General features: G+C 37.2%; 1 long non-coding RNA gene across 1 annotated transcript; it reads right to left on the bottom strand.

Annotated features, from left to right (window-relative positions):
* Positions 1 to 1,470: 1,470 nt before the first annotated feature.
* On the bottom strand, positions 1,471 to 9,639 carry LOC108517682 (uncharacterized). Its single transcript, XR_001882180.1, has 3 exons — positions 9,213 to 9,639; positions 4,759 to 4,886; positions 1,471 to 2,819 (listed from the first exon to the last, which is right to left on the bottom strand). It is a non-coding gene; the product is annotated as an uncharacterized LOC108517682 (long non-coding RNA).
* Positions 9,640 to 18,720: the final 9,081 nt, after the last annotated feature.

The following is an 18,720-nucleotide window of genomic DNA, read 5'->3' as shown; positions in this document are numbered from 1 at the left end:
GCATGATAGCTGTGCCTCAGGACAGGAGATCTTGCCACTGCACTTATAAAGTGAGTAGAGGACACTCCAGTTTTAAGCTTAGCTGGGTATTGAAGAAGGAACCCCAGTAAGGATGCCTGATCCCAATGGGCCATAGTATTTAATGCCATGATATACTTCAACAGGTATACTTACTTTTTTTTCTAGGTGAGCAAACACAATGGTAGGATGCCAGAGTCGGAACGTCTATGATATCCTCCACCACATTTAATTTAGACCCTTTACTCACCTACAATTCTCAGGCTTGCTTCTGGTTTAGATTTGTTTATTTTTTTTAGTGCAGTATTTTTTCTAAATTTATTTTTAATTGACAAATAATAGTTGTGTCTCTTTATGGAGTACAATGCAATGGTTTGATCTATGTATCCATTGTGGAAAGATTCCATCAGACTAGTTAACACTTTATCATCACTTCACCAACTTACCATTTTTTTGTGGTAAGAAATGTTAAAAATCTATTCTTTTAGTAATTTTGAAATGTACAACATATTATTAACTATGGTCACCATGCAGTTGCAAGAGATCACTTCTCCAGTTTAACCGAAACTGTCCTCTTTGGTCAACATCTTTCCTTTTCCCTCCCTTTCCTCCAACTTTGTAGCATCTGGTAACCACCTTTCTGCTCTCTGCTTCTGTTAATTTGACTTTTTTAGATTCTACCTATGAGATCATGCAATATTTGTCTTTCTGTGCCTGGCTTACTTTATTTAGCACACTGTCTTCCAGTTCCATCCATATTGTTACAAATTACAGAATTTCCTTCCTTGTAAGGTTGTACAGTATTCCATTGTGTCTATTCCACATTTTCTTTACCCATATAACTCCTGATGGACACTCAGGTCGCTTCCATATTTTGTCAATTGTAAGAAATGCTGAAATGCATCGATTTACTTTTTAAAGATTTATCCCCTCTGTTGGGGTTGTCTCAACATATCTGATACATTTGATGACTGTAACCCAAGGGTTAACAGGCTTTAATTCAGCATGTTCTTCAGATGCAGTGTAAAGTGATGGATGAAAATAGATGTGCAGGTGATGGGGTGTTGCCTTTCTATACTCTACTAGGTGAGCCCTAGCTCCAGCCTAACCAAAGTCCATGTTACTATTCTCAAACCACTTTAGGGTTCGTTTTCATTTTTGGACACAGTAAAATCTCTTTTTGTTACAGGGTCTTTGCATTTATTTTTTTCTCTTCTGAGAACCCTGCCCCCCTGATGATTGCTCAAGTCTCAGCTTAACTGTCACCTCCTCAGAGAGGCATTTTCTTTCTATTATATTACTCTATTTATTTATTCTTTAGCACTTTTCATAGTCTGCATTGATTTTGTTTCCCTGTTTCCTTGTTTCATGTAAGAGCCACAAGAGCAGCAGCCTTGCCTGTCACCACTATATCCCAGGGTCTAACATAGTGAAGGGCAGAATACATAATAATAACAGTTAACATTTATTGGGCACTTATTATTTGTAAAGTACTGTACTAAGTACTTTTACATCTATTAACTCACCCAATCTTAATTTGCTCCTTTTTTACAAATGAGGAAGCTGGAACTTGTAGAGGATTTAAGAACCTAGCCACACATTAAGCACTTGGTAAGAGATGAAGCTATTTATGGTTTGGTGACTCCAAGTTTTCAGCTTTACATTATTCTGCCTCTCCTCATCTGCTTCTGCAGGCAGTCACGTTAGCACAGATCAAGGTCATGCCATGGTCCCAGTACCTTTTTTCTTTTCAAAAGTTATCTCAAGTTGTATTCATTTGCCTTGGAAGAAAACGTACTATTTTCCCCTCTATCTAGCATGATGTCTTACATTGGGGGACTATGTCCCAGGTCACCAAAGGTGTCAAAAGGCTTTTCAGCCCTGGCTTTCCAGATCTGTGCACACGTATCCTCTCCAGAATGACCAGTCACTGGTAGGAGGATGGTCTTGCCTCTCTTGCTCATTCTACAGTCCACAGACTACTGCCAGAGGCCTTTTTGCTCTCCATGTGTAAGCCTTCTTATTTCTCTCATATGGGTGGTATCTGTTCTGATGTTACAAATATTTTTTTCTCATTCTCTTTGTGTACACTATGTGTGCTGATTTTTCCTCCGTGTTTGCCTGTCATACTGACGCCAGCTCTCTCTGCACTTAATGCCCCCATCTTACCCCATATGAGATGGGGCAGCCAACTGCCCAGACTTTAGAGGGACTCAGAAGAGATGGTTTCTTTTTTACCCTGTGATACCCTTTTTCCATTCCCTGGTAAGCTGTTCCTCCAGTGCTGTCTCTGGGGGACATGTTGCTGCTCTTGCCTGGAGCTGCACTGGTTACTCCGTCTGGGCTCATGTACAGCTCTAATTCAATTTACAACGCAGTTACATAACTGTTCCCAGTCTCCAGTTGACCTTGATGTCAAGCAGCGGTCAAGTTGTACCAGCCCAGAGAAAGGAGGAGGAATCTCTGGTCAGCCCTTGAGAACATTTTAGCTGGGGTTCTGGAATGGAATGTGGCACCAAAAGGCCAAACCAGACCAGTAAATTCTTTGGAAGGTTGAAAAGCAAGTGTTGTTGATTTTTGTAAGATGGATGCTGTTGACTTTCAGGGCAATCCTGTGTCACTCAGGATTGTGTTCTTGGACCAAAGATGAGGGTGCTGTCCTCTTTTCCCATGAATCACTGTAAGTGGATGAGCCTTTCAGCCTCAATGGGAAGTGCTCCTAGGAGTGTCTTGGCTCGGAAACTTCTCAAGGACAAACTTTTAGCACATTCTTTTCTGAAGAGTTCTGGTTCTACTCAGTTCTGAACAGTGACAAGAATAGCTAAGTTTTTCTTCTGTTCTTAATAAAGCCAGGAAGCCAGGGGTTTCAGCAAAAAAAAAAAAAAAAAAAAACCCAAAACACAAACTAAGGCCTGGGCAAATCGGTCAAAATTTCAGAAATTCAGTAGTATGAAGACTCTCTAGGAGCAAGTACTCTATTTTGTTCTCTGCTATATCTTTACACCATGAATAATATCTGCTATGGACTAGGTACTCAGATAATATTTGTTGGATGATTGTATAATAGGATTTGTGGATTGTGACAAGTGATCTTTTTCTTGTTAATCTGGCAAAGGCTACCATACTAGAGATTTTCAGAAGTCTGCTTTACATATTTTAATCATATATGTGTCTGTGCAAATACAATGCTAGATAAATATCCTACAAATGTATATATATACAAATGTCTATATCTATCATGATTAGTGATCATTAACTGGTTACTCATCTATGATAAGCACATTAGTAGATTGTGTCTGGATTTAAAGATTGCCTTAAATAAACACCATTCATTTATACTAATTTGACTATCCTCATTGACAGAACTAGATTCATGGGACTTGTGAGATTTATGCAGTTACAAAAGGTTCCTTCCTTAGAAGGACCTCATACTTGGTTTAGTGCTCTTCAAATTAATAATAAGTTTTGAACAAGATGACCCTATACTCATTTTACACTGGACCCCACAAAGGTAATTCTGCCAGAAGTATATATAGAGAGAGCAAGTGTAGAAAGATACTATCTCATATCACCTTTTATATGCTAACAGCCCTGAGTGAGAACAGTTGCTTACTGACTATGGCAACAACTAGGATAACATGTGGTATGGTTTGGCTGTATCCCGACCCAGATCTCATCTTGAATTTTCACATGTTGTGGGAGGGACCCAGTGGGAAGTAATTGAATCATGGAGCAAGTCTTTCCCATGCTGTTCTCGTGATAGTGAATCAGCTTCATGAGATCTGATAGTTTTAAAAAGGAGAGTCTCCCTGCACAAGCTCCTCTCTCTTTCCCTGTTACCATCCACGTAAGATGTGATTTGCTCCTCCTTGCCTTCCGCTATGATTGTGAGGCCTCCCCAGCCAAGTAGAACTGTAAGTCCAATTAAACCTTTCTTTAGTAAATTGCCCAGTCTCGGGTATGCCTTTATTAGCAGCGTGAAAATAGGCTAATACATCATGCATATCAAGAAAGGATTAATCTACTACTAGTTCAAGACATTAACTGATTAATTAACTTTACTAATGACAAATGCATCACATATATATTCTTTGAAAAAGAATAATCCAGAATATAATTTGTGAATTCACTGGTAGCTCTTCTCTGCTGTGAACTATCTCTGCTTTAACAATCTTTGCCTTCCAAAATTCAATAAATTTAAGAGGCCGTAAATGTTAATAAATCATCCATATTGCTTATCTTTTTTGACAGCACAACCATTCTCATTCCTGAAAATTCCTATTGTTTTGTCTGTATCACATTTTAGTGCTTGATCAAAATCAATTTTGAATTTGAATACATGCTGCAATCTAGTTCTTTTTAAAGGTTTTCCACATCAAGTGATTTTCAAAATTTTACTCCCCAGAAAGTGTAGATAGGGCAGCATATATAATGCTAATTTTTAAAATATTACATAGCCTGACACTAGGCACATAATAACCAATGAGTAAATACCTAATTAAGTAAATTGAACTAACAATTAGTAATTTCCTACATACCATGCAGGAACATACACATAGTAACTTTCATGTATCTTTTCTTAAGTAAAGGTTAAACTCCTAAACAGCTGTTTTTGCTCAAAAAATTTTAAAGTTGCCAAATATTAGATGGTAGCCTACACATGCTGGTTATATAAAACAAATTCAAACCTCTTTGTATTTTCAAAATAGAAAACTGGAGAAATTTTTTAAAAAGTCAAACCTTTGAAACACATAGTGATCTTTAGGTAGATTTCATTTTTACAACGTCGCCTCATTTCAAAGCACACCAACTGCTCCAGCTTGGCTTTGCTGAACCATTTAACACCCACTTGCATCTCAGAAAGTTTCCTGTGTTTATAATTACAAAGGATATTTCATGACAACCTGTTTGTTGTTTATTTATTTATTTATTACAAACATCAAGTCACTCAGCACTTTGGCTGAGCAGAGCAGGTTCATTCTCATGCACATCTTGATACATAACTGAAGTTGTTGCTTTAAGTCAAGCTGAGGCCAGATCCTCACAGCCAGACAGTTCTTAATTGCTTCATTTTTGAGATAGGGATTTTCTGAAATATATTTTCTTGCAGAGGAGAAAAGATTTTAAACTTTGCTTTCACTTCACACTGGGAACAAGGAACAAGCAGATGGAAAATAATGAGTTTCTTCAATACTGTCTTGGCTGGAGAAATATTTTCTTAGACTCCACCTTTTTCTACATGTGCCAGCAACACCAAAATCCTGTTTTCCATTAGTTTGATTCTTGTTAACTACACTTCATTCCTCTTTGGGTAGAGTAAATCACAGATGGAGTGCCATATCATCATGGTGTCCAGATAGAAAAAAATGTTCACAAACTTTGACATCGATAAAGAATCTAAAATTCAAACTCATACCACCATATGCATCCTAGCAAAGAGAGTAATCATTTATACTGTTCTTTTGAAACGAGACTAAAGTCTTTCATTTAAAATTTCTTCATTAAAAAACATCTCCATTGAAAAACAAAACTAAAACTAAAAAAAATACAATGAAATAATGACTTACCACATGTAAGTGGGCTAAATTAGAGTAAATAGTATCTGAAAAGAATCAACTTAAAGTGTTTAAATAGCTACTAATTTCATCATAAAAATAATCTTAAGACTGCATGTACAGGCTTCAAGGAAAAAATTAGACCAAAGTGGAAAGCAGAAGGCGTCTTAGAAACATCTACATCTCCTATCATTTTCCACAAGGAAATTGCATAAAAATCCTCTCCTTGAGAAAATTCAATCCTCCACATGCTACAGGAAAGTAACCCTCTTCTTATTTTCAAGTTTCTCAAATTCAGATCCAGTTTAAGTGGCTTCTCCCAGATCTTTCAGGTTTCCCTGGTTTTTAAAACATATTATCACCATGAATGTTCTTCTTCATTCAAAACATGAAACACTTTCAGGAAATCTGCATACATCCAATAACAATTACATAAGTAGGCACTCATTCCAAAGAGGGAAAGAAAAAGGAAAAAGAGAAGCTTAAAGGGATTGGCTAAAGTGGGTGATCTACTAGGATGCTGGGAACAAGTGATTCTCTGGTGAAACACCTCGAACACATTTTTGTTTTCAGTGAGCCTGAAAGCCTGAAGGGGGTTGACCTGAGGAGGATGGCATGAAAAAGTGACAAAGTGAGCAGGCTGGTACATGTCCAGTATGCAACCCTAACTGCTGATCAATGATCTCTAACCAATCATTTGGAAGAGTTGGTAACTTATCCTCTAGTGTAATTTTTCAAAGACACTGATGTCATTATGGGTAAATAAGAATTTGACATTGAAACTCCCCCCGCCCCCCAAGATTTAGGGAAGTGAAAGGAATTATGAATGACTGTCTCTGTCTATTTTCTGCTGCTATAACAGAATGCCACAGACTGGGTGATTTATAAAGAAAAAAATTTATTTGGCTCATGGTTCTAGAGCCATGATTCATCTTGAGGCAAATTCTCTCCAGCTGTGAGCCTGTGAAATCAAAACAAGTTATCTACTTTCAAAATACAGTGATAGGACAGACGTAGGATAGACATTCCCATTCCAAAAGGAAGAAATAGGCAAGAAGAAAGGCATAACTGGTCTCAAGTAAGTTCAAAGCCCAACAGGGAAAACAATATTAAGTGTTAAAGCTGGAGAATAATCTCCTTTGACTCCATGTCCCACTTCCTGAATACATTGGGGTGGGAATTGAGCACCCAGGGCTTCACATAACCCCACCCCCATGCCTTTGCTGAGCTTAGCCCACTTGGCTCTCAGGCGTTGGAGTCTCATGCTTGCAGCTTTCCTGGGCTAACATTGCACATTGACAGCTCTACAGTTCTTGGGTCTCAGTGGCCGTCCCAATCGTAAAGCTCCACTAGGCATCACAGTAGTGGGGACTCTCTGTGGTGACTCCACTCTTACAGCAGGTTTCTGCCTGGGGCCCCCAGATTATTCATGACATCCATTGAAATCTAGGTGGAGGTAGCCATGCCCCCAAACCTACAGACTGAACACCATATGGATGCCGTGAAGGATGGATTACTGCTTGCATGCTCCAGAGTGGCCTATACTATACTTGGGCCTGCTTAAGCCCCGGCTAGGACAGTCAAGGAGAACTGCACTGGAATACAGGGAGGAGCAGACAACTGAGTAAGCTCTGAGGAGAGAGCTCATGAAGAGTGCCCTGGGCCTGTCCCCTAAAACCATTCTTCCCTCCTAGAGCTCTGGGCCTGTGATAGGAGGGCAGCCTCTAGGAACTCTGAAGTGCCTTCAGGGTCCTTCTCTCATTGACTTGGTTAATAGCACCTGGCTCCCCTCTATCTATGGTAATCTGCTTACCAAATAGTTGCTTGGCTACACTCTTGATTTGCTCCCCTAAAGATGTATTTTCACTCTTTACATGGCCAGGCTGTGAATTTTCCAAATCTTTCCATTCTGCTTCTCTTTTAATTATACATTCCATCTTTAAATCATTCTTTTCCTCTCACATTTCCCTGTATGTGTTTAGAAGTAGCCATGCAGTGGTCTGAATGGTTTGCTGCTTAGGTATTTTTTCTGCCAGATATTCTGTCATTGCTCTTAAGTTCTTTCTACATTTTATAAAGCCTTCAAGCATACACACAATTTTACCAAGATTTTTGATACTTAATAACAAGGATGGCTTTTACTCCAGTTTCCAATACCTCGTTTCTTATTTCTGTCTGAGGCTTCATCAGAATGGCCTTTAACTGCCCATATTTTTATGAATTACTTAAGTAATCTCTAAGAAAATTCAAATTTCCTTATAATTCTCCTTTTCATCCAAACCCTCACCAGAAACACCCTTAATGTTTCACTGCAATACAGACTTTTTCTTGCCTGATTCTCCAAATACTTGTAGCCTCTACCATTACCCAGTTCCAAAGCTGCTTCTACATTTACAGGCATCTGTTCTAGTAACAGCAGCCGCATTTCTCAGTACCAATGATCTGTTTCACGGGTTAATGAGAGATTCTTTCCTGTTGAGATCTGTGTTTGCAAGTACCTTCACATCGTGAAGTGTCTCACTCTTAAGGAAAATAAAAAAGCTTACAAACCTTTTAAGGGCGCTTCACCCCCCAGACAAAAGAAATATATTGTATTTTATGATAAATGAAGGGCATCTGCAACCTGTATCTTACGCAGGGTGAATCACTGGACTTGTGTTTTTAAAAGGAAGAACAATGGCTTGAAAGGAATTGTTTAAGAGTAGTAAAGTCATTTACAAAAGAAAACCAAATGAAAAATCAACCAAATTACATAGAGTAACTCTGCCCTGAGTAACTAATTAATCATGGTGTCCAGGGGAGCCTATCTAGCTCTTGGTTTTCTGTGGTCTCAATAATAGGTAAATAGAATCTTAGAGGAAAAAAAAAGACTTGTCAGGTGTTTTGCTTGTTTTAACAAAGGCAGAAGTACACTCAGGAGTTCTTAATTGAATTCACAAAGCCAGGCAATATGTTTAAATGTTATCATTGTAAAGCTATATTAAGTATCAGAGCAGCTTTTGAAGTCAATATTTTTAAATAAAAAATACAATTTAAAGAGGATCATGGTCCAGTGGTGAAAAACCAGGGCTTTTCCTTACTCCAGCTATTTAGCGCAGAAAAGTTTATGATAATTATTAGAATGACAGGAAATGATGAATTTCTACTATGCAACATGTTAGGAAATGAAGACTGCTTTGGAATTGAAGAACTTTAGAATCAACCAAGAGTTGTGCAAATACAAGGCCATGGCTTCAAAAGGGAAATTTAGTTGTAATCAGATCCTGCTCTTCATTGTACTTTTTGGCTGTAGGTCACAGGGCTCTGTTGGAGATGATGTTGTGCCATCACTCTAAGACATTCTACTATAACTTACTGAGTACTAACTAAGTTTCAGTTCGTATGCCTGGCCTCCCGGGTCCTAAGATACAGACCCAGACCACCAGGAGGGTGCAGCGCAGTATATGGTGACTGCTAAACCCCTCACATAAAACAAAACAAAACAAAACAAAACAAAAAACAAGTAATTATTGCTAAGCAAACATGAGCTTTTAAAAAGGCTTTTATTATACAGAAAGGAATAGGAAAACACAAAAAGATACTAAAGCCTGGTAAATATGTCCATTCTGAAAAAAATGAAAGTTGTATTTTAAAACTCACAGGCAAAGCTCCACTTTGGTTTCAGTCATCATCTTTGGAAGAAAAGGAAGTTGGATTTTTCCATTAACACCTCACGGTGCCTTTCTCTCCATCCTGGGTAGTGGCCACGCCGCTGTCAGCCTCTTCACACGACTCAGCAGTGGTCAGGGTTGGCCCTTAATGCTGAATTTGGTGTGGTGCTTTCAATAGACTCATTCTTTGGCAGATATCCTGCCACACAGAGAGAACTTTTTGACCAGGTTGTAGCAATTTTCAATAAAAGGATAAACATAAACGGAACTCTCTGTACTTTTTCATTATAGAAATAGTGTTTAGTACTCAACTGATACATTGTACTTTTTTCTGAATTGCTCTGCAGGAAGCATGTTTAAATATGATATCTGGGCCCCAAATAGACAGTACCAATGGCTTCTGATCAACTCTGAAGCTGAAAGGAGACTTTGTAGAGTATTGCACAGCATCACAAGTAGTGTGGTGCATCCCTCATCCCAATGTGTTAATAACGATAGAATTTAGAGTGTCTAACCTGAAAACTTTCTGAGAACAAATGTTTCCCATCTTAATGTCGGATTTTTCACAAACATCCTATGTGCATGTCTATCCTATATGGATCTCCACCATGATGGAAGCAGGAAAAAGTGCAGTAATTAAGGGGAGGCTCAGACTGAGAATGAACATGCAGAAACTGAGATCTAGAGCCAGTAGCTGAAAAGTCATTTGGGGCAAATGGCCAATCTCAAAACAAAGAAGAGAAGATGAAGTTAGAGAACTTGTGTTGTTCAAAGTAAGGAATTGATCAAGGACTAGCTACTCAGGATTCATTCACTCACTCACTCATTCACTCAGTCACTCACTCATTTAGCAACACCGCATACATATACTGATGGTGAATAAAATGCACCTGAGCTTTGTCTTCAGGTAGTTCTCATAGGACACAGGATGAGAGGGCACAGACAAGCCAGTAAGGCACAAAATGGTGAAATAGAGGCTATTATAAGAACTCATGTTGTCTTAGCTATGGAAATGCCCCTATCTTTCTCCTAGACTTAAAGGAACCAATTCTATGCCCTTACTGCTCTCACATCTACCATTTTAGACTCAATGAGATACAAGGCACATGGGATAGATATACTCAGATACCTGGCATATAAGATAAAGTGCTTTCTAATCTAAAACGCATTGTACATATTCTAATCTTTCCTTGTCAATTCAGAAAGCCAGGTCTAGGAGAATACTGCTCAACAATGGATTCAGTGTGTTTACACCTGTTTCTCAATGGGACGTAGTGATTCAGTAAAAAAGAAAGTGACATTCTTTGGTTTAAAGTGTCCAGGAAAAATCAGACTTTAGTGTGTATTTTCCCTTGATCCTTTCAGAAAATTTACAACTCATCTCCCATCAGTCAATTCAGCAATAAGTCCTAAGGATTCTCCCAACAAAGCATATCCTAGATCCCAAATGTTTCTCTTCCCACACTGCAGCCACCTTCACCTAAGACACCATCATTTTGTACCTGGACTATTGTGGTAGCTTCATAACTGATCTACCTGCTCTCCCTGTGGTTGTCTCCCCAGGTCTCCATGCACTTTTGAGTGAGGAATGAGCTTTTGAAAACATAAATCATACCGCATCAGCCTCTGCTTATAAATGTCACATAGCTTCTCACCAAGTAGAATATCCCTACTACTGTATGCAAAGCCCTAGAGAATCAGTCCCAGTCTGTTTTTCAATCTCTGTCATAAGAGCTTCCCCTTTACTCAACTGTCTGTTACTTCAACGTAAACATTCCTACCTTAGGGCTTTTCTGATATCCAGTCTCTTTTTCTAGAATATACTTCCCTTAATACTCAAATGGATCCATCTTGTCATTTGGGTCTCAGTTTAGGTGTCACCTCTTCAAACAGATTTACCTGATTCCCTAATCTCAGGGAGTCACCCAGTTGCTGTCTCATTATCACCTTCTACTTATCTATAAGCACTTAGCACTATTTAGAATTTTTCTTAATTTAAAAAAAAAATTATTCCCATTTTCATAAGATTGTAAGTTCCATGAGATTAGGGACATTGTCTGCCATTTTACGTACTTGTTTTGTATAATTTGTAACAGGAAGAACTTAGAAATAGAAAATTTGTAAATATATTATAAGCATTAAAAACATTTGCAAGTACCAAAGTGAATATTTCTCTGAAGGAGATCTAGTTAGACGTGGACTCTTCATGTCATTGGACTCTCCTTGGGGCAGTTAGTATATCACACATGAATTATTCACTTATGGGTCTCCAACACATTGCACATCCAGGCACTTAATTGCTGTCTGTTGAATGACTAAATGTTTTCCTGTTTTAAGGGTACCGAGCCAGTTCCCTTCAGGTTGCAGGAACACAGTTATGCTTAAGTTAATTTACCTGTTGAGCACATTACGGGAGAATAGGAGACCACCCTGTGAGCTGCCCAGCCAAGCCACAAGGACCAGAGAGTTGTTCATAAGATGCCATAGCACCAGCCCCACGACCTGAACTCTCCCCAGCAGAAGGCCTATGTTGGTTACTCTTCCAATGCTCAGCGACTTGTTCACCCTCTTTGTTGCCAGAGAGTTTGCCACTCCTGCTGACTCTCTTCTTGAGAGTCCTGCATTCAGGCTTCCTGAGTGAGGACCAGGTTGGGGCAGTGCTGTCACAGAGGTGCTGATTGAGGCGTCTTCTCAGGGCACTGGCTCACCTCACTCAGCCTTGAAGTCAGCGCTCATCTTCCATGCAAACACTGAGACCAGGATGGCCTGGTTTCTTCCAGGAATGGGTGTGCAGTACAGCCATTCTGAGCCTCCTCAAAAGGGAGAAACACTTTTTGTCCAGTAATTCCAGTAGTCTGAAGAAAATATTGGAAGTTCTAATATATATAAACATAAGAATGGATAAGGAGGCCAGAGATTGGCCAACCATCAAAACTATGCGGCAAATATATTCAGAAGGTTAATCCCAATTCTAATCATTTCCCAAAAAGGTACTATCAAATTGTGTGTATTTGACTAAGATTTTTTTTTTTAATAAAATAAGTTGTTCAGAAAATACTTAATAAAATTAACTTTTTAAAATCTTTTAAAGATTACCTAAAAATCCATATGCAGGCCTGAGTCCCACGTGCACAAATATGGTTGTTACAAACTTGAAGAAAGTGGATATAGAATTATTTGTAGATTTAGACAATAGCGCTAAATTTCCAATGTTTCCAGTTTAGGAAAATGATGCATTTGTTTTAAAAGATTTATTTCAATACAACCTCAACAAAGGGCAGTTTGGCTCACCACTTCTCAATTAATGTGCATATGTGAGCAAAATTATATCTACAAGGATATTCATTGCATTATGGTTTGTAGTAGCAAAAGTCTAGAAATAGAAAGTCTCATACTTAATTTATAAGAATCTTAAAGTCTTATAAATAAGAGACAGATGAAATAAATTACAGTACACTTGTGAAACAGAATACTCTACAGCTATTAAAAAGAAGAGGGTTGATTTATATATGTTGATATAGCAAACCCTCTAAATATATTAAAGTGGAAAAGCAAGGTATGGAAATACAGCCTATAAGGAGAAGACCCAGCTGTCTAGGGTGGGAGAGAGGTTTAGTTTCCAATCTATAATCTATTTTACTATTTGATTCTTAAAATTACATTTATATGTTGCTTAAAAAACAGAAAAAAATAAAGCTTTATTTTCCTACCAAGCAAAAAATGTGTATACTAGCTTTCCATTGTCAATGAAAACAGTCAAACTGTGAAATATTTACAGAGGTTTATTCTGAGCCAAATATGAGTGACCATGCCTGAGGCACAGTCTCAAGAGATGTTGAGAACATGTGCCCAAGGTGATTGGATTACAGCTTGATTTTATACATTTTAGGGGAACATAAGACATTAATCAATACATGTGAAGTATATATTGTTTTGATCTGGAAGGGTTGGACAACTCGAAGCAGAAGGGGATAGGGGCTTGCAAGTCATAGGTGGATTCAATGATTTTCTGATTGGCAATTGGTTGAAAGAGTTAAGTTATTACCTAAGGATCTGGAATTATTAGAAAGGAGTGTCTGGGTTAGGATAGAGGGTTATGGAGACCAAGGTTCTTATTACGTATAGGAAGCCTTAAAGGTGGCCGCCCTAAGAGACAATAGATGGCAAATGTTTTCTATTTAGACCTTTAAAAAGTGCTAGACTCTAGTTAATCTCTTCAGGATTGGGAGGGCCTGGAAGGGGAAAGATCCAGTTAATAAAAATGCTTTATGGATGCAAATTTTCCACACAAGAGATAACTTTGCAGGATCATTTCAAAATAGGGCAAAGAAACATATTTTGGGGTAAAATATTTTGATTTCCTTCTTTATCTGTTATGTGATGTTATACCAGAGGCATTGGAATGGGAACCTTTGAGATGGGGACTCAGAGTCAGGTTGGTGTTGGTATCTTACTGCTACAAAGAGTCTGTTCTATCAGTCTAAGAATTTCTATTTTAATTTTAATGCTGGTCAGTTGTGTTTAAACTCCACAACGAAGAGAGTACAATGAGGCATGTCCGACCCCCATCTTATGTCATGGCCTGAACTAGTTTTTCCTGATCTTTGGAATTCCCTTGGATGAGAAGAGGGGTCCATTCAGTTGTTGAGGGGCTTAGAATTTTATTTTTGGTTTAAAACTTTGAGTTCAGAAGAAATAGAGAAGAAATCTGAATATCTGGTATCTCTTGCATTGAGAAAAGTAAACCTATCTATACCTAAAGAATTGACTCAGTCTCTGTCATTTTACCTACTCATCTTATATAATTTGTAACAGAAAAAATTTAGAAATAGAAAATCCCTAAATACATCATAAGGATTAAAAGCATTTGTAATATAAGAAAGTACTTAGTACCAATGTGAATATTTCCCTGGGGGAGAACTAGTTAGACATGAATTCTCATCATGTTATTGGGCTCTTCTTGGGAATTTAGTATATGACACATGAATTACATAATTCTACACTTAATGTAAAGAATGCTATGCAATCTTGTTCTACTTCAGCTATTATGAAAGAGTAGGGCTAGAATAAAAATAACCGAGATGTTGGGCTTACACTGCTTACATGATCCTCATCAACTTTTCTTTTCTGCCTTCATATTTACTTGTGTTAGCTCTGGTGACTGCTTAATGAATTAAGAAGATAGAGCATTAAAGGTAAACTCATGTTTCCAGTCAGGATAGAATTATAGATTCGTAATTGTGTCATTCCAAATATTGTAAACATGTAACAATGATAAACTTAAAAAAATTTTTGAAAACAGTTATGATTTTAAAATATGAGACATTTTCATGGACCAGAAGTATTAGAATAGCTGAGCTGAAGTTGAGAGACATTGAGCTGGGGATGTTTGGGGCCATGAGTCTAATAACTAGCAGAGGGCACTAAGGGTTCTGATGCCTATGGGGAGATGAGAACTACAATTGCCTATTGTTAAGTCCAGGAGATAGGATCCTGGAGCCTGGCTACTTCCTGAAGTCAGAGGCTGGAATAGGTGGGCCTCAAATGTGCATGAGGGTGAAATAAAACTGCTACTGTTGTCTTGGGCTACAGCATCTATAAAGTTAAGTGCATAGAGAGACAAGAGTGAGAAAGAGAACCTCAAAGCTAAAAGTTAAACAAAATTGTTTACTAGCTCTAGGCTAGATAGGTAATGTTCTCAATATTTTTGAGCACAGATGACGTGGGTATCCAATAGAAAGCCTGATATAAATTCTGGATCCTGAGGAAAGGTAGAAGTGACTATAAAACAACACAGGGCAGGATGGTTTTTCAAAAGAAGGAAGAAAAATACTGCCACCAATGAGCCTTCAAATAAAAATCCTACACTTAAGATAAAGACAAATGCTAACAAAATCAGCAATTAGGAGATAAGTTTACCTAAAGGCTGAAACACTACAGCAATCTGAAAATTAGTTTAAAATTAGTGCATTGAGGATGCTTAAAGTGATAATGAAAGGAACAATACCTCCTTCCCCAAATACTAAACAAAAACAATCAAACAGAGAATTGGTAAGTTAAAAGCAGTCCTAAGAAATTGATCTGGGACACAATACAGAGAGAAAAATTCTTTAAAAATGTATCAGAGCAGTTGAGAAATGTATAGGATAAGTTGTGAGGGTTTTATAATATACAATAGGAGCCCCAAGGGGAGAGAAGAGAAGAAATGAGAGAGTAGCAATACTAAAAAACAAAAATAAAATAAAATAAAATAAAAATAAACTGTCTAGAATTAAGTAAATACATGATTTCTTAGACATAAAATTCACTGTGTAGGAAAAATTAAATCCAGGTCTTAAAATTCAGTTGATATTTTATACATCAACTATAAAATGAAGACTGGATGACAGTTAAAATAAAAGTAGACTTCTACCAACAATAGTAGATGTTTAAAAGCAATGGAATATTTTTGATGTTGATAAAAAAACAACTGCCAATGTAAATTCTATAATAAGCTAAGTTATTATTCAAGTGTAAGACATAATGTTTAAAACGCTTTATCATTAGTAACCATTGTTGATAACCAATAACTGACATGCTTCTTGAAGAAAAGGAAATCCAGAGGAAAAGCTTGAGACGTGAACAATAAGGGAGATTGCGGAAATGAGAAAAGTATGCTAGTGTGACAGATTGTATTTTTCCAGTAGCATCACAGCAACATTTTCAGTCCACGCTATTGTAGAACCTTGTCACATACCCATCAAGAGATTGAGTCTGAGTCTATTTTCTCCAAGTTTGAACTTTGGGAGACTGTGGAACTGCTCTAATGAGTAGAACACTATGAAAGTGCTACTGTATGAATTTCAAGGTTAAGGCAATACGGCTTCTGTTTGCCTGTCTCATTCTTGGTACATTTGCCTTGAGAACCTAGCCATCATGCTCTGAGGAAGCCCAAAGTAGCCTACATAGAGAAACTACATGGAAAAAAAAATACAAAAAGAGAAACTGAGGCTCTCAGCCAATGGCCACATTCCCAGGATACCTTACAAAATGTCGGACAGAGATAAACTCTCCCTACTTAGAATGCACATACTACCCAAAGCAATCTACAGATTCAATGAAACCTCAATCAAAATACCAATGACATTCTTCACAGAAATAGCAAAAACAATGCTCAAATTCATATGGAACCACAAAAGACCCAGAATAGCCAAAGCTATCCAGAGAAAAAGAACAAAACTAGAGGAATCACATTACCTGACTGAAATGATACTATAGAGCTACAGTAACCCAAATGGCATGGTACTGGCATAAACACAGACACATAGACCAATGGAACAGAACAGACAATCCAGAAACAAATTTGTACATCTACAGTAAACTCATTTTCAACAAATGTGCCAAGAACAGATATTCAGAAAAGGACAGTCTCTTCAATAAATCGTGCTGGGAAAACTGGATATCCATTATGCAGAAAAATAAAACTAGAACCCTATCTCTCACTATATATGTAAAGCAAATCAAAATGGATTGAAGACTTATATCTAAGACCTCAAATTATGAAACTACTAAAAGAAAACATTGAGAAACTCTCCAGAACATTGGGCTGGGCAAATATTTCTTGATTAGTACCCCAAAAGCACAGGCAAGCAAAGCAAAAATGGACAAATGGGATCATATCAAATTAAAAAGATTTTGCACAGGAGAGGAAACAATCAACAAAGTGAAGAGATAACCCACAGAATGGGAGAAAATATTTGCAAAGTATCCAGGGACAAAGGATTAATAACCAGAATATATCAATGGTCATCAGAAAAATGCAAATTGAACTACAGTGAGATATTATCATACCCCAGTTAAAATGGCTTTTATCCAAGACAGGCAATTACAAATGCTGGCAAGAATGTGCAGAAAAGGGAACCCTTGCACACTGTTGGTGGGAATTAGTACAACCACTATAGAAAACAGTTTGGAGTTTCCTCAAAAAACTAAAATTAGAACTATCATATGATTCAGCAATCCCACTGATAAGTATATACTTAAAAGAAAGGAAATTAGTATACTGCAGAGATATCTGCACTCCCATGTTTACTGCAGTACTATTTACAATAACTAATATTTGGAAGTAACCTAAGTGTCCATCAACATATGAATGGATAAAGAAAATGTGGCACATATACACTGTGGAGTACTATTCAGCCATAAAAAAGAGTGAGATCCTGTCATTTGCAACAACATGGATGGATCTGGAGGTCATTATGTTAAGTGTAATAAACAAGGCAGAGAAAAACAAATTTTGCATGTTCTCACTTATTTGTGGGAGCCAAATAATTAAAACAATTGAACTCATGGAGATAGAGAGTAGAATGATGCTTACCAGAGGCTGGAAAGAATAGTGGGGTGGTGGAGGCAGGGGAGAGTAGGGATGGCTAAAGAGTACAAAAATTAATTAGATAGAATGAAGATCTAGTATTTGATAACACAACAGGGTGACAATAGTCAACAATAATTTATTGTATGTTTTAAAGTAGCTAAAAGGGTATAATTGGACTGTTTGTAACACAAAAAAAGGATAAATGGTTGAGGTGATGGATACCCCATGTACTCTGATGTGATTATTATGCATTGTGTGCCTGTATATAAATATCTCATATAGTCCATAAACAAATACACCTACTATGTACCCACAAATATTAAACAGACACAGATATATGCATTCACTGACCCACAAAACTTTCTAAAATGCCCTGCTTAAATTCTTGACCTACAGAATCCATGAACAAAATACTGACTTCTTATGCCATTAAGTTTTGGAGCAACTTTCTTAGCAGTATATTTTGTAGAACATTATTATATTTAACTACTGACTATTAAGAAGATTTTTGTAACTAATATTAATTATAGCAATAATAGAAGAAAAATGGAAGGTAGTAAGTAGAAGCTGTTTAGTAGCTAGTTTTTTGCTTGATTTGGGAAAAGGGTAAAGATATTTAATAAACTCGGGCTTTGATAAGATTTTATAGTTAAGTTTGTATGCTAAGCTTTTGAAAACAACCATTAAAAGAACAGAAATTTAATAAATGAATCCAATCCAGAAATGAAGAAAAGCAAAGGAGGTAATAATGAAAATTTCATACATGTATACAATCAGAAACAACAAAACATAACAATAATCGATTGATTCACATTTCTTTTCAAATTACCAGAATTCTAATTGATTTAGGCTACATTAAATTAAAAAATGCAAAGAGTGATAAGAATAATACTCCATGTCTTAGATTTTAGATATTACATGTTTTAAAAGTTTTCATCTTTTCAGTTATGTAACTTACCAGGTAGGTTTTAACCCTTAGACTTTTAGAAGATACTGCCTATAGACAGAGTTGAAGGCCAGCGAAAAGTGAGTTTTATTAAACCGTGTATCAGGATATTTTAGTTAGAAAATAGTGTCACCGTAGTGATTGTTAATATTAGTTTTCCTTGGCCAGACGCAGTGGCTCACGCCTGTAATCCCAGCA

This window comes from Rhinopithecus bieti, unplaced genomic scaffold (assembly GCF_001698545.2).
Source record: "Rhinopithecus bieti isolate Rb0 unplaced genomic scaffold, ASM169854v2 scaffold_41683, whole genome shotgun sequence".
NCBI classification, from domain to species: Eukaryota; Metazoa; Chordata; class Mammalia; order Primates; family Cercopithecidae; genus Rhinopithecus; species Rhinopithecus bieti.
The sequence above is the reverse complement of the archived record's forward strand: the minus strand, read 5'-3'. Positions and strand labels throughout refer to the sequence as shown.